This window comes from Rattus norvegicus, chromosome 1 (genome assembly GCF_036323735.1).
Source record: "Rattus norvegicus strain BN/NHsdMcwi chromosome 1, GRCr8, whole genome shotgun sequence".
Taxonomy (NCBI): Eukaryota; Metazoa; Chordata; class Mammalia; order Rodentia; family Muridae; genus Rattus; species Rattus norvegicus.
Window position 1 is genome coordinate 196,724,919 of NC_086019.1, and position 17,425 is coordinate 196,742,343.

A 17,425-nucleotide genomic window follows, 5' to 3' on the forward strand; every position below is an offset into this window, starting at 1 on the left:
ATTTAACGGCCATTAGGAAGGTCTCAAGTCCGTGACTGAGCTTCCACCTTATGAAACCGGATAAAGAATGACAAAGTAAGCAGAGGGGACCCTAGGCAGCCGACTTCAGTGGCAATAAAGCATAAAAGCAAGAGGAAAAAAATCAATGAGATCAATAAAATAGATAGATCTCGGCAAAAAGGACAAAATAAAATAGAAAAGGAGAACGGGGCCGAGAGCTGGCTCGTGTCTGAAGGTGCATGCTGCAGAAGCCTGAAAACCTGAATTCAAGCCACTGGAATCCACAGAGAAGGAAGGAGAGAACTGACTCCACAGAGCTGTCCTCTGACCTCCACACATGCACTACGGGGGCGCGCAAGTGCCCATCCCACCCCCACTGCCCCCACACACAATAGTAACAAGATTAAAATCTTTTCAAGGAAAAAGATACAAATTGCCCACATTAGGAATGAAAGACGGGAAATCGCTGCAAGGCCTAAAGACAGTAAAAGGACAATAAAGGAAAACGAACCGCGTGAGCATCTTCAGGCACAAACAATCCCCAGTGATGAACTGGGATGATGCCTAACGGAAGGACTTGCTAAAACTCATCCAAGATGAAATAGTCCTCTGAATAGTCCTGTAGCCACCACAGAAACCGAATGCATAATTTAAGGAAAACAACTTCCATAAAAGAACCAAGCACAGATGGTTTCATTGAATTCTACAAAACATTTAAGAAATAAACATCTCCGTTCTGCAGTCACTTCCAGGAAACGGGAGCCCAAAGGAAGTTCCCGCCCCACATTACGATGCCAGCGCTACCCTCTAAAGTTCCCGCCCCGCAGTACGATGCCAGCACCATCCCCTTTTCAGAATTAGATGACAAGAAAATGGCAAACCCAAATCCCTCGTGACTAGGTGTGAAAGTCCTCAGCAAACTATTAGGGCGTCACATCCAGTGATATATTAAAAATGAACCATCATAACTACTAGAGTTTGGATCTGGTACGAGCCCACCAAGGGGCCTGTATCCCAGCTGGGCCTCCAGGTCAGAAGGTACTCTAAGAGGTGAACCTGGAGAAAGGTTTTAATCACTGAGGTTATGCCTTCAAGGATTTGTGAGGCTCTACTCCCCCTGCCTCCCCTCCCCCTTTCCCTCTCCCTCTCCATCCCCCTTCTTCCTGTTTTCATGTCCTAGGCATGAGGTGAATGAATGGCTTTTCTCCACCCTCCACTTCTGTGTGTTTTGAAATAACCAAGAATATCTTGAACAAAATAAGAAAGTGGGAAGACTTACATTATCCAATAGTTTAGCTCTACCAACTACATTGTGGAACATAACAGATCCACACAGACACTACCATGTTTTGTTTTGTTTTGTTTTGTTTTGTTTTGTTTTGTTTTGTTTTGTTTTGTTTGGGGGGGGTGTTTTGTTTTGTCTTTTACAAAGGTGTGAGGCATACTAATAGAGGCAGGCCAGTTCCTTCAAGCAAGCTCTCCACCTCACCTGTCACTTTGGTTCTGGCCAGGTAAGTGCATGGAGTAAGTAGGTCAGGCCCCTATACCTCCCAGCTATCAGATGCCCTGACTACAGACCGCCTCATGCATGCCAGTGGTCGTCAAAACAAGCTTTGGCAGTAGCTTCTGAGTGGAATCACAGGTTCTAGGGTCCCACCACACACATCACTGCTGGGTGGCAACAATCTCATAGCTGAGATCAGTGGTCAGGTTGTGAATAGCAACCTCTTTGTCAAACCTCTCTCTCTAAAACATTTAAATTACAATTCACAGCAGTAGTAAGATTACAGTTAAGAAGTAGCAAGAATAATAATGGCATGGGGTTCAGTCGGATCCCAGCAGCAGCTGCCGTGGTTCCGTTCTTCTGTAGCTTTTTCTCTCTCCCTTTTGTTTACGGAAACATGGCCTCTGGTGTGGCTGTCTCCGATGGAGTCATCAAGGTGTTCAATGACATGAAAGTTCACAAGTCTTCAGTGACAGAAGAAGTAAAGAAACACAAGAAGGCAGTGCTCCTTTGGCTGAGTGAAGACAAGAAGAACATCATCCTGGAGGAGGGCGAGGAGATCCTGGTAGGAGATGTGCAAGAGACTGTGGACGACCCCTACACCACTTTTGTCAAGATGCTGCCAGACAAGGACTGCCACTATGCTCTCTATGATGCAACCTATGAGACCAAGGAGAGCAAGAAGGAGGACCTGGCGTTCATCTTCTGGGCCCCCGAGAGTGAGTGCACCCCTTCAGAACAAAATGATCTATGCCAGCTCCAAGGATGCCATCCAGAGGAAGCTGACAGGAATCAAGCATGAATTACAAGCCAACTGCTACAAGGAGGTCAAGGACCGCTGCACCCTGGCAGAGAAACTAGGCAGCAGTGCCATCATTTCCCCAGAGGGCAAGACTTTGTGAGCCACCTCCAGTCCCCTGCCTGGAGCATCTAGCAGCCCCAGACCAATTCTTGGGTGTTGCAGGCTGCCCCTTTCCTGCCAGACTGGAAGGGCTGGGGGGATCCCAACAGGGGGACGACTATCCCTTCACCTCAGGTGCCTCCATCCCTGATGGCTCTGGCCTTCCCAAACTGCTTTTGATCTTCTGATACCTCTTGAGTTGGAGCAGACCAAGTCCCGTCCTAGGCACCCAGTTTGGGGCGAGCCTGTATTTTTAAATGACACCCCTACTCCTCATCCTTCCTCATCTCATGCTGCCAACTTCTAACCACAATAGTGACTCTGTGCTTGTCTGTATAGTTCTCTGTGGAAATGAACTGTAGGAATGACCATCCCTGCACCAGTTGGTTGCCCTCCCCTGGAAGCAGGACCAGTAAGGGACCTTCAATTTAAAAACTAAATAAATAAATAAATAAAAAGGCTAATTAACAAAAAATAATAATGTTATGGTTGGAGGTCACCACAATAGGAGGAAATGTGTTAAAGGACCACAGCATTAGGAAGGCTGAGAACCACTGACAGAGATAAATGCTGATAGTGGCTGCTTTTATTCACAGGCCCCCAGAGCCACCACTGTGTACACTTTTTGCTTCTGGGCCAGTTACACAGTGTGAAGATAGAACTTAGCACCCCATTGTTGGGATCAGGAAACTGACGTTCAGGGATGGGACATGGTTGGCCCAACACACAAACTGAATTCTGACCTCAGGCTTGAGAACAGACTCTAAGAAAACTTCTCTCCAGCTCCACTTGGGGCTGTAGAAGCTTGGAATGAGGTTGTTGTATGAAATCCATCCTCTGCCATGGTCACTTCAATTTCCCTATCATAGGTCATGTCACCTGAGTGACCATATGCCAGGAGAACTTTCACGGTAGCTGAGGAGCAAGGCCAGGTCTAAAGAATCGTATGAAACCTTTGCCCTGTCTCTGTGCCGCTTCTGTGCCCATGGTTCTGTGACCTGCCCATTTTCCCATGACTTCGCCAAACATGCTCTCTGCATCCAATGTTTACTTTCAAAACATCTGTGTTCCTCCAGCATGTTCTTGCAAATGCTCTCCTGGTGCTGACCGACTCCCATGGAGAAGCAAGCTGCACACCACAGCTGCTCTCTCCAGCCTCTGTTTTCAGACCACAGCAGCCTGGGGAGGCTGAAGCCACAGAATCAAGCTCAAAGCAGTGACCATGGGACTGACCATGGCTGGGGGGGACACAGACTGTATGTGCAGGCACCATAACATAACTTTAATTTTTTTCAAAGCTTACTTTTAATGATGGTTCTTATAGACTTTAACCTCCCTTCTAGCCCACCACCCACCAGAGGTAGTAGAAGAGAAAGGATACAGGGGAAGTGGGCCTGTTTAGAAAGGGTTCTTTGGAGCAGATTCCATCTGCCTTGTCAGGGAATCAGCAATTCAGCTCACAGGTCAGCAGTGACAGCTCGATCCACTCACAAACACTTCACAGATATACCAGCAGTCCAGTTTGGTAGTGTCTGAATAGCAGCAGTGGTGGCACAACCTAACAGAAACAGCCAGGCCTCAGCCAAATGAGCACGAGTCAGCAGGAAAGGCCAGGAGGAGCCAGGAGGGGCCAGGAGAAACCAGGAAGGACGCCAGAAGAGGTTCTCAGCTGTGCCTCTCTCAGCAAAGCGAAGAAAGATCAGCGAAGATGGGAGACCAACAAGGGTTGCACAGCTAACTCTATAAAGAAGCCAAGCTCTCTCCCAGCCTGTTAACTCCTACTTATACTCCCTCCAAACATCACATATCCTCCACAGGTCTTGCCTCACCACATGTCTTACCTTAGTACATGCATCTGTCTTGGCTGACATCACCCTGCCAATCCACCCAAGTCCACAGAAGCAGCAAGAAACTGCAGCACACCACCAGAAAGTTTGTGGTGCATTTCTCTCTGTGGAGTCTCAACAAATGCAGCTCAACTACGCAATGTAAGGAGGACTAATACATGTGTGTCGATGGTGAAGATTCCTTCATCTCGTGTCCTTTCACGTGCTTGCTTTGGTAAAACATCCTTTCACCTGTGTCTGCTTCAGTGAAATGTTCCTTTGTGTGTTTGCCCCAGCAAAACACCATCCAATACAACTGGCTTTCCAAAGAACCCCTAAGTTTCTACTTCACCATGGTGTCCAGGCAGGGTACTAACTCTCCCCATTGCTGAGAGCTTCATTCATTCCCTAGTAATGATGGCCACCTCTTCTGTGGTCCAGTGAACACAGTGTGATGGAAAAGAGAGCCTCTGTCTATAGCCAAGAACGTGCAGGGCTCTTCTTTCCTTTTTGCTGGGTGCTGGCTGCTTGCTGTCGAAATGGGGAAGTTTATGAAACCCGGGAAAGTGGTGCTGGTCCTGGCTGGACGCTACTCCAGACGCAAAGCCATCATTGTGAAAAACATTGATGATAGCACCTCCGACCCCCCCACCCTTACAGCCATGCCCTGGTGGCTGGAATTGACTGCTATCCCAGAAAAGTGACAGCCACCATGGGCAAGAAGAAGATCGCCAAGCGATCCAAGATCAAGTCCTTTGTGAAAGTTTATGACTACAACCACCTCATGCCCACAAGGTACTCTGTGGATATCCCCTGGACAAAACTGCTGTCAACAAGGATGTGTTCAGAGACCCAGCATTGAAACACAAGGCCAGGCGGGAGGCCAAGGTCAAGTTTGAGGAGTGAAACAAGACAGGGAAGAACAAATGTTTTTTCCAGAAGCTTCACTTTTAGATGTATTTTTGTTTTCGTCATTAAAAAAAAATTGGGGGTTGGGGATTTAGCTCAGTGGTAGAGCACTTGCCTAGCAAGCGCAAGGCCCTGGGTTCGGTCCCCAGCTCCGAAAAAAAGAATAAAAAAAAATTTAAAAATTTAAAAATTAAAAAAATTAAAAAAAGAATGTGCAGGGCTCTAGAAAGCTCCCGGATATATCATGTACAGAAGGGGGTTATCCCTGTCCCCAACCACCATGCTCTCAGGTGACCAGCATCCGGAGGAGGCAGCACAGAGGACAAAGGAGATCTTGGCAAGTCGCTTAGTGTCTGAACCACAGAGCTCTCACTTGTCAAATGCAGATAAAGATGGCAGACCTCACCCCACCATGCTGACATGGCCGTTAAACTCTGAATGAAGGAGAAAGATTTAGTCCAGCCCAGGGCCAATAGTAAGTGCACCTTAGACAATCACTGTTGTCATGAGCAACATTAGGAATGTGAGAGCAAGCAGGTCTTGCTACCTCTGAACCCTGAGTTAATATGATTGAGTACTTTTTGTTGTTTGTTTGTTTGTTTGCTTGTTTTTTACTTACTCACTTTACATCCCGCTCACTGTCCCTCCCAGTCACCCCCTCCCACAATCCTTCAGCCATCCCCTCTTCCCTCTCCTCTGAGCAGGTGGAGGACCCTGAGTATCCCCTCGCCCTGGCACATCAAGTCTCTTCGAGGCTAGGTGCATCCTTTCCCACTGAGGCCAGACGAGTAAGCCCGGCTAGAAGACCATGTCCCATGTATAGGTAACAGTTTTGGGAGATAGCTCCTGCTTCAGTTGTTCTGGACCCACATGAAGTTTGTTTTTTCAAGACAGGGTTTCTTTGTGAAACAGCCCTGGTTGTCCTCGAATTGTAGACCAGGCTGGCCTTGAAATCACAGAGATCCTTCTACCTCTGCCTCCCTAGTGCTGGGATTAAAGGTGTGTACCACCTACCCAGCTTTTTGATAGAGTGCTTCTCAATGCCCATCCAGTGTCTTGGGACAACTTGCAATCAACCAAACTAAATAGCCATTGGACTGCAAATGACCAGAGACAAGGTTACCAAGCCTTAAAAGCTCCAAGAAATCCCAAGGATTTCTTTCCCGCTTGACCTGGGCTCCAATGTCTTGCATTGATCTCAGATTAGAACTCTAAGGTTGCCTTGCTTAAGCATGAGTTGGGGGTGAGGGTGCCCCCTGCAGCAGCCTCCTTGTATCAACATTTCTGCTGTACTGTGCACAGTGCACTTTGTTATGATGGGTTTTCTGAGAGCAGCAAGAGGTAGGGGGAGCAGACACTACTTCAATGCCCATTCAATGGATGGGGAAACTGAAACAGCCTTTATAGCATGCCTTGGGGGCCATGAAAGCCCCAAAGTATGGCTTTAGAAGGCAGGATGCTCATCCCAGACCGCGGATGGTTCCAAAGGCAAAATAATCAGCACCTGAAAAACCTAGATTCACAAAAGATGAAGGGGCCGGGGTTACAGTTCAGCTGGGAGAACACTTGGCTTGCATGTGCAAAGCACAGGGTTCAATTCCTACACCACAAAAGCCAGTCACAGTAGCACACGTGCACTCCTGTAACCCCAGCACTTGGGAAGTGGAGGCAGGAGGCTGGGAAGCCCAAGAGCACCCTCAACTACATAGCAACTTGGAGACCCTGTATAAAATAATAGACTTGGAGCTGGGAGGGGCTCAGTAGGTAAAGTGGTTGTCACGCAAGCGTGAGGATGAGAGTTTGGGTCTCCAGCATCTGCATGTCTGAAACAGGCCAATCCCCTGGGCTGTCTGGGCAACTAGTTTAGTTAAAACAGCAAGTCCCAGGTCCAGTGAGAGACCCTGTCTCAAAAAATAAGATGAAGATACCTGAAGGAAGACACCCAAAATCAGCCACTGTCCTCTACATTCATATATACATACACACACACACACACACACACACACACACGAATCTACCTATGCACACATTCACATGTACATATATGTCACATGTGGATGTACACACACATGCAGGAACTGGGAAAACAGGGTGTTCAGTCAGAGCTCCAATCACATAAGATGCTGGGATCCCAGCAAAGGACTGCACAGAGATCTCCATTCACACAGCCCTTCACTATGCACCCTCTGCCCAACTCCAGCTCCTAAGGGGCACAGGCTCCCATCAGTCAGGAAGCAAATCGGTGACAACTGGCTGTATCATGACCAGGGACCACAGGCTACCAGGCAGTTGATTCCTTGTGGAGTTTGCTAGAAAGTAACCTCCTCTTGCCAGGAAGAGGATTAGCACACCATGCTGTTAATACTCTTCCCACTGTGTCTCAGTGTTACCATGTCACAACATCACCATGTCACATGGTCCCTGCATCTCAGTCACCACCACATCATACTGTAACCATGCCATGTGTCATCACTGCCTCTCACTAGCTTTCCAGGTCCAGTAAATTGGTGCTGAGAAAGAACTTTAGGAGGTGCCATCCACTCCGTTACCCACTCCAGACCCTCATGCAGAGAAGAATGCCCCCCAGACCTGGGCCCTGGGCAGGTATTCACACTGGCCAGCTATCGGGGCCCTCGGGCTGTTCCTATCAAGTTTTATGTGGCATTGATAGTTAGGTGTTAAGTGCCACCCAGAGATGTGTGTGGATCTACTTTTAGCATGGATCTCTGGATGCAGGCCAGCAGCCAAAGACACACAGCAGGTCTCCCCTGGTCCTTTTTTCAAGATGCTTTTCCCAGGCAAAGGTGTTCAGATTTCACCTTTGCTCTCAGCAGTCATTGCCAGATGGCTACAGCTCACTGCATGGATTCCTTAACATGTGAACAGCTGGAACCAGCCTCAGAGACAGCAGAACTTGATGATTTCTGAGCCATTGGCTTCCTAGCCCTCCCCTCTAGCTACATAGTCCAGGTATTACTCACTTACAAGTGTTATAAGACACCAGAGAAGAGACCTAGACCATCAGAGGTGATGAGCAGAATCCTAACCAGGACCTTCCGCTGAAGAGCCAACATAGAGAAAGTTTTTCAAAAGACGATTGTGGGCCAGGGGATTAGATAAAGTCTCCATGTTTCTGAACACACTTCAGTTTGAGCCCCAAAGATGGGCCCTGCCTTCCTGACAGGTCCTTAAAAGTGACCTTGTGCAGTGGTGGCCAGACCAGCAAGACAGACCCAAAAGACGCGCACAGCATCCCAATTCCAACTTTTGTTTACGAGTCTTGAAGGGGCAAGCACCACACTGCCAAGCATCTAGACTTCGACAGTGACCTTGACTACTCCTCACAGCCCAGGAACCATGTGCTCCCCTTAGCTAATTCCCAGCCAGTTCCTAGTGTAGCTGGGGTGTAAAATGTCCGCCATGGGCCTACGTGTTTGAACACTTGGACCTAGCAGATAGGGCTCGTTTGGGAGATTGTGGATCTGGGTCATGGCAGAGTGGGAGAAGTCTGTCCCTCTGTCTAACCCAAGTGCAGTTTATCTGTGTCACAGTCTTTATCTCTTATCTCCTTTCTGGTCCACCGGATGTAGGCAAGCAGCCTGACACTCCTGACAGGCAGCAGCGAGGGTCAGTGCGCAGCCACAGGCCCCCAGCTATTCATTTAGCTTTGGTTCTTCGGTTCTGTATATGGTAACATCCTGTCTTTTACAACAGCAGGAAAAACTGCCAAATATAATGAAGCTTTACCTTCCTTCAGCAAAGGGACATTCCCTTCTCTCCAAGGCTTAACCCGGAAACCCCCTACCTCCTAAGAACCATACAGGCTAGGGTTGGAGAGATGGCTCAGTGGTTAAGAGTATTGACTACTCTTCCAAAGGGCCTGAGTTCAATTCCCAGCAACTACATGGTGGCTGACAACCATTTGTAATGGAATCTGATGCCCTCTTCTGGTGTGTCTACTCACATACATTTAATTAATTGATTGAATAATCAATTAAACCCTACAGGCCAGAATGCAGAATGAGCTCTGGGCAGGCTCTAAACTGTGGAGAAGCATCTCCTGTACCCCACAGAGGGGAGCAAAGTGCCTGGTAATAGCACAGAGAACTAAGATCCCATGACCTTGGACCTGCAGGAGCTCACATGAGTTATCTGTCTTCAGAGAAAGAAGCAAGACCCAATTCCCTCCATGTTAAGAGTCCAGAGCATGCCCAATCTTCCTGGGACTCCAACAGAGAAAGATAAAGTCTGGGGGGAAATGCAGGGAGGGAATAAAGGGACTGAGACTGCCTGGTGACTACACAGAGGCCAAGCAGTCAGTGTCTCCCTAGGCTTTTCCTTGAGGGACAGCTTGAGTTGCAGCTTTCACTCAAAACATACAGCAGACTGCACCTAGGTTCAGGGCATGACCTCCCTGATCACCTAAGAAGCACTTGCCTAACAAAGGTTTATTTTTGTCTCCAGGAGTTGGTATGTACACATCTGGAATATACGCACTGATAAAAACATAAAAATGAAACAGGTAAACTAACGAACAAAAGGCTTTCCCACTGTAGTGAGTGTGTGGGAAGAAAATGGAGAGAGTGTGCTGAGTGGAAATTACAAGAGAGCCGTCCCCCAGTACTCACACACACACACACACACACACACACACACACACACACCATGCATAGTATGCTAGGCAGTACCTCTCTGCAAATGTGCTACACCAGGACTCACAGAGGAGAGAAGCTACCTGGCGAAGGGCAGGCAAAGTCCCTCTGACAACAGCCACCAGACCCCATGATAAACAGGGCCCTAGCCACTCTTTACAGAAAACATCTCAACTCCACGAAGGAGGTCCTATAGTGTGATTCAAAGATGGGGAAGGCAATGGAGATAGCTCAGTGGTTAGGAGCACTGGCTGCTCTTCCAGAGGACCCAAGTTCAATTCCCACGACCCACCAGCAACTCAAACCTGCCTATAGCTCCAGTCCCAGGGGATCTGACACACTTACACAGATATATATGCAGGCAAAACACCAATGCAAATAAAATAAAAGTAAAGTCAGAGGTGAGAAAGCTGAGATACAAAGGCATGTGATGGGTTCACCAACATCCTACAATTAGAGGAGCAATGGCCTAGCTCCCCAAGAGGCTCCTGGGCCCCATATCCCTCCAGGAGTACTCCTGGCCTAGACATGAGCCTCACGACCTTTCATCTTATTTGTGAGGCCAGCCTAGGCATTTCAGAGCAGACCCCAAGCTCTGGCATTCAGGGACAGGCTTGTTGCCTTTGGGAGTATGTCATCACCTGGGAGGAGCTGGGACAGTACACAGTCACTGCAGCACGAGATGCTCCCTCTCTCGGGACGACCCAGACTCTGAGCAGGCAAGACTCCCAAACTCTCACTGCTGTTGGACCACAGTGAGGGGGTCTGCTTCAGTGTCTTCATCTGCCTTAGTCTTCCATGGACAGACAGGCTATCCGGTCACTGAGATTCACAGTGCTCAAAAGTGATGAGGTAAATGAAATGGCAGCCCAGAGTGAGGCTCAGCAAAGACTTCAAGAACCATTAGTAAGTTCTCTCAACACACACACACACACACACACACACACACACACACACACACACACACACACACTGACTCAGTCTGACTCAGGTAACATCAGAACCCCAAGAAAAACCACACTAGCCCAACATAGCCATGCCTCGGATGAATGCCCCCTGCATATGGCAGGCTACCCCTGCCATAACTGACAAACAGCCTCAGCAAGAAAAGAGGCCAGGCACCACTCCCAGCTGGCCTCTGTACCCTTGGCCAGCATGGTGCCAACATTTGTCAGAAGCTACGGCCAGCTGTAACCCAGTAGTTTCTTATTATCTGTCTTCTTGGGGGCCCTATATCCACCCAACCCCAGACAGATGCAGAACAGACAGTCTTCCACTTTATCCCTGTCCTTGAGTGGTCCTAGAAAGCCTGCCTACCCAAGGCTTCTTGCAAGTAGCACACTCGTGAGACAAATGCATCCCTCCTCCCCTGTTCTCCCTGCTCTGCCCATCCTGGATCAGGCTGGATAAACTGAATGATGAAGGGAGACCTCACATTGCAGTGTCTGCCCAGAGAGAAAGTCATCTGTGTCTCTCTGAGCAGAATCACAAGGGTTCTGGGGCATTGCTGAGGCCCATAAATTGAAGTAGAGTATGCTGGGCTTGAGATGGTGCCCAGGTAACCTGATTTACAGGCCACATCTTTCCCGCCTTCTCGAATTTTCTCCAGGGTTTCTGGCTTTGCACACTCCTTGCCTTTTCATTTAGCTGCTCTTCCCTGGGCTCTCTTTTAAGTTCCCCTGCCTGAACCTTTATGTTGAGGGTCCCTTTGTCTCCTTCAAGGACCACCTTGGCCCCTCTTCTGAGTCTGTCTTCCTCTCAAGCCACCTCAGCCACCCCTGTTACAGGGACTTTCCCCACCCACCCTCATCTGTGTCTCTAGCTCAGTTTATAGCCATATATCAGGAAGGCTGCAGCCACCAGCTCTATTCCGGCCCGCCAAAGGCAATGGCCTTCAGGGCTCCTCTAAAGACTTCAGAATCCAGGGTCCTATAGATCCAATTTCCAACAGCCACAGGGTCTTTCTCTACTAGGGTTCCTACCTCTACTTCCAAAAGAGAATCAGAAGGGTGGGCAGTGCTTGCCCATACCTCAGTTCAGCAGCCAAGGGTAGCCCAAGAGACACAACTCCCCCTTTCTCAAGCACAGCTGACATTGGCAAGTTCTCAACCAAGTACTGTGGACCATGAAAGAAAACTAAATCCTCTCCCACAGAGAGAGCAGGCCAAGGGCCAGCTAGAGCTCCCCAACCTGCTCTTGGGGCCCATACCTTTGTCCCAGTTTTCTCCTTAGCTGTGCCACTAGATCAGATAAGGACTGGCTGAGCCAGCACTGAGCCCAGATGGAGAATGTCTACACATGGCCCCAAACCTACATCACAGGCCACTGATGGCTCCTGGGGCCATGATATCCACCACTGGGATACTATAAGCCCAGAGCACTGGGGTGTGGGCACACTCAATAGCTGACTCTCGAAAACTAATTACAAACTTCAGCGAAGTGGCTGCATACAAAATTTAACTCAAACAAAACAGTAACCTTCCTCTACTCAAAGGACAAACAGTCTGAGAAAGAAATTAGGGAAACCATACCCTTCACAATAGTCACAAATGATATAAAATACCTTGGTGTGACTTGAACCAAACAAATGAAAGATCTGTATGACAAGAACTTCAAGTTTCAGTTGGGGATTTAACTCAATGGTAGAGTGCTTGCCTAGTAAGCGCAAGGCCCTGAGTTCGGTCCCCAGCTCCGAAAAAAAAAAGAACTTCAAGTTTCTGAAGAAAGAAATTGAAGATCTCCAAAGATGTAAAGATTCCCATGCTCATGGATTGGCAGAATTAATATAATAAAAATGGCCATCTTGCCAAAAGCAATCTACAAATTCAATGCAATCCCCCTCAAAATTTCAACTCAATCCTTCACAAAGTTAGAAAGAGCAATTTGCAAATTCATTTAGAATAACAAAAAATGCAGGATAACAAAAATTATTCTCAACAATAAAAGAACTTCTGGGGGAATCACCAGCTGATCTCAAGCTGTATTACAGAGCAATATTGATTTTTAAAAAAACTGCATGATATTGGTACAGAGACAGGCAGGTAGATCAATGGAATAGAATTGAAGACCCAGAAATGAACCCACGCACCTATGGTCACTTGGTCTTTGACAAAGGAGCTAAAACCTCCCAGTGGAAAAAAAAGACAGCATTTTCAACAAATGGTGCTGGTTCAACTGGCAGTCACATGTAGAAGAATGCAAATAGATCCTTATATCCTTGTACAAAGCTCAAGTCCAAGTGGATCAAGGACCTGCACATAATAGAAGAGAAAATGGGGAAGAGCCTTAAACACATAGGCACAGGGGAACTTTTCCTGAACAGAACACCAATGACTTATGATCTAAGATCAAGAATCAACAAATGGGACCTCACAAAATTGCAAAGCTTCTTCAAGGCAAAGGACACTGTCAATAGGACAAGACAGCAACCAACAGATTGGGAAAAGATCTTTATCAATCCTACATCTGATAGAGAACTAATATCTAATATATACAAAGAACTAAAGAAGTTAGACTAAAGAAATAACCCTATATAAAAATGTGGTACAGAGCTAAACAAAGAATTCTCAACTGAGGAATATCAAGTGACTGAGAAGCACCTAAAATTTTTTTCAACATCCTAAGTCATCAGGGAAATGCAAATCAAAACAACCCTGAAATTCCACCTCACACCAGTTAGGATGGCTAAAATCAAAGACTCAGGTGACAGCAGATGCTGACAAGGATGTGGAGAAATAGGAACACACTGTGGGATTGCAAGCTGGTACAACCACTCTGGAAATCAGTCTAAAGGTTATTCAGAAAATTGGACATAGTACTACCTGAGGACCCAGCTATACCACTCCTGGGCATATACCCAAAAGATGCTCCACTATGTTCATAGCAGTCTTAGTTATAATAGCCAGAAGCTGGAAAGAACCCAGATGCCCTTCAACAGAGGAATGGATACAGAAAATGTGGTACATCTACACAATGGAGCATACTCGGCTATTAAAAACAATGACTCATGAAATTCTTACACAAGTGGATGGAACTAGAAAAGATCATCCTGAGTGAGGTAACCCAGTCACAAAAAAACATACATGGTATGCACTCACTGATAAGTAGTATTAGCCCAAAAGCTCAGAATACACAAGATACAATTCACAGACCATATGAAGCTCAAGAAGAAAGAAGATCAAAATGGATGCTTCAGTCCTTCTTAGAAGGGGGAACAAAACACTCATGGGAGGAAATAGAGGGACAAAGAGTAGAGCAGAGACTGAAGGAAAGAGACTGCCCCACCTAAGGATCCATCCCATATGCAGCCTCCAAACCCAGTCAATATTGCTGATGCCAAGAAGTGCTTGCTGACAGGAGCCTGATATGGATGTCTCCTGAGAGGCTCTACCCAAGCCTTACTGATACAGATGAGGATGCTTGCAGCCAACCATCGGACGGAGCACAGGGACCGCAACGGAGGAGTTAGAGAAAGGACTGAAGGAACTGAAGGGGTTTGCAACCCCATAAGAAAAACAACAATATCAACCAACTAGAACCCCTCCCTCAGAGCTCCCAGGGACTAAACCACCAACCAAAGAGTATACAAGGAGGGACCCATGGCTCCAGCTGCATATGTAGCAGAGGATAGCAGTATCTGGCATCAATAAGAGGAGAAGCCCTTGGTCCTGTGAAGGTTTGATTCTCCAGTATAGGGGAATGTCAAGGTGGTAAAGTGGGAGTGGAGGGGTGGGAGGGGAAGCATCCTCATAGAAGCAGGCAGAGGAGAAATGAGAGAGGGGGAACCGGGAAAGGGGGTAACATTTGAAATGTAAATATATAAAATATCCAATAAAATACAAAAACTAATTATTGATTAATTTTTAAAAAGACTGATTACAAAGCTCTAGCACTCTTGCCCCTGAGGATGAGGGATGCCTCCCTCCAGCTTGCAATCCCCAGAGTCCCCAGAGGCACAGGGCCTTGCTGACGCATTCACACAGCTGTTTCTGTAGTCACCTCCAAAATATACCACTCTCTCCAACCCTAGTCTAGGAGTTTGTCTCTGAACCACAAGATTGAACAAAGACAAGGGACCAGGCTGGGGTTCTGGAGGGGACAGGCTGCTTCCAGAGTTCCCACAGAGATGAGAAAAGCCAAGAGGGAAGACATTAGGACCTCAGACATCTGTATCATGAAGTCCCACTGTGAGCCTTTGAAATGGGTATTATATGGGAACTGAAGATCAAGCATACCCTAGTTCCCATGGGAACAGGTACAGCTGAGGAACAAGCCCAGCTTCTGTCTCCTCCATCATTGTGATGATTTATGGTGGAACGGATAGAAGTTGGGGAAACAGTGGACATTTCCAGGCATTTCATGAAGGTGACTAGAAACCGTCCTATTGGGTCTTTGAGTATGACAGGAATATGGTCCATCGGTAGGGAAGACTCACTTGAGGCTCATTACCCCCTTGGGCTTCCCCATGTCAAGCCACTTGGGGACACAGACAGTGGGCCAGCTCCACATGGAGCAGCCTCATCTCCCCTTCTCCCTTGTCTCAAAAAGCCCAGAGCTCAGCTTTCTTCTTTAACACTGAGCTAATGAGAAGCATATTTTACTTCCTCGGGGGAGGCGGCTGTGGGGTGGAAGTCGGAAGTGCAAACTCTGTTGCTGGATGAATCATCCCACTGCTGTTGATTAATTTTTTTACAGCAATGTTTTTATAGTTTTCTGAGAACACATGGAAGGGTAAATCTCGTCTCTCCTGTGACTGGCAATAACTGTTTGGACTAGAGTTCAAAAGGCCAGAGATGTTGAAACAGGGCTAGGCTCTGGCTGCCTTCTGGCTATGCATGGTCTACATAGACTCCTCACATTGAGACCAGACAAAAAGACCAATCTACACTAGGCACTTTTCTATGTATATAGGTAAGTCTTCTCTCTCTCTCTCTCTCTCTCTCTCTCTCTCTCTCTCTCTCTCTCTCTCTCTCTCTCTCCCTCCCTCCCTCCCTCTCCTTCCCTCTCCCCTCTCTCTCCCCCTCCCTCCCTCTCCTTCCCTCTCCCCTCTCTCTCCCACCCCTCATTCCTCCCCCTACCTCCCTCCCTTCCTCCTCAACTCTTTCCTTCCTTCCTTTTCTCTAAACCCACAGTTTTGAACACACGAGGCAAGCACTCTTCCAAGGTGCCTATTTCTGTCAGAATCTGCCACCCGTGCCTGTGGAGGCCTGGCAGGAGACCACTGTGGCATCCCCTGGGGATTGAGGTAAGCTTAATAATGGAACTATTTATAAAGAAAGGTGAAATAAAGATGTGGGGACATAGGGGTACCCAGGACTGCTACAGGGGTAAGAAAGAGAGATCCTTAGAAGCTCGACAGAGGAGGGCACGATACAGCAGAGCTGAGGCTCTTAGAGACCCTACAGCAGTGATTCTCAATCTCTAGGTCACAACCCCTTTGGCAAACCTCTAGCTCCAAAAATATTTACATTACAACTCACACCAGTAGCAAAATTATAGTAATGAAATGGCAATGAAGTAATTTTATGGTTGGGGGTCATCACAACATGAGGAATGTATTAAGGGGTCGCAGCTTTAGGAAGGGTGAGAACCACTGCCCTTCAGGGTCTCCCACTAGCCAGCCTCAGCCTCAGAGGCCATGCAGCAGGTGGGAAGGATGGGAAGAGCCTAGGACAAGCAACTGAAGATAGGCGGGCAGTCAGGGGGAAGGTAGCAGTCTGCAGTCAGGGGGAAGGTAGCAGTCTGCAGTCAGGGGGAAGGTAGCAGTCTGCAGTCAGGAGGAAGCCTCCTCTTGTCCTTCGATGTTTCTGATTCCATCCTCTCTGCCCCTCCACAAAAGCCTCAGGGAGTTGACATAAAAGTCATGATCTTCAGGGATATAGTGGCCCACAAGAGGCCACAGCAGCCTGGTGATATACCTTAGGCAAGGGAGGGAGACACAAGAACAGAGCAGCAAATGATCTCATCCATTTTGTTTAGGCTCCCACCTAGAAACCTAGTTGAAATGGTTTCTTGGCTTAAAGAAGCAATGGCAGTCAAACGATCTGCAAACGGGAAACACACAAACTAACGCATGCCTCCGAGCTCCTGAAACTCCGCAACCTTAAGGGTCTGCTGAGCATATGTTTCCAGTGTGGCTGTTGATTCTCCTGCTAGGAAAGCGTTCAGCTCAGGATGCCTCCCTGAGTTCCTGCTGAGGTGGGGCTTCCACACTAATTAACAACAGCCACTGGCAGGACACCTGCTCACCCACTAGCTGCCTCCTCGCCTTCCCTGGTCCCCTTTCCACTAGAAGTCATGTTTCTCTTTGAGACCAGCACCTCCTCTCTGTTCTCCCTTCTGTACTGGATGGAGGTGATCACTCTCCGTTCTAGATCAGGAGACAGGGTCAATCAGCATACATTCTCCAAGGTCTTCACTCTAATCAATCCTAACCAGCTGGGCCCCTTATTCCAGAAGAAAGCCAATAAAAGACCCAACCTTTCCCACCAGACACCCACACAAAAGAGATCAAGCTGAATTATAATGAAATACCTGAGGCAAGCTACTGCATAAAGAAAAGAGGTTTGTTTTGACTTGGGGCTCTAGAAGACCTAGGTCTAGGGTTCTCATTTAACAATGGCCTCCTGCTGTG

At 47.7% G+C, this 17,425-nt stretch overlaps 2 pseudogenes; both read left to right on the plus strand.

The window, feature by feature from the left end:
• Positions 1 to 1,852: 1,852 nt before the first annotated feature.
• Cfl1-ps5 (cofilin 1, pseudogene 5) lies at positions 1,853 to 2,406 on the plus strand (annotated as a pseudogene).
• A 2,364-nt stretch (positions 2,407 to 4,770) lies between these two features.
• LOC108348522 (60S ribosomal protein L27 pseudogene) lies at positions 4,771 to 5,216 on the plus strand (annotated as a pseudogene).
• Positions 5,217 to 17,425: the final 12,209 nt, after the last annotated feature.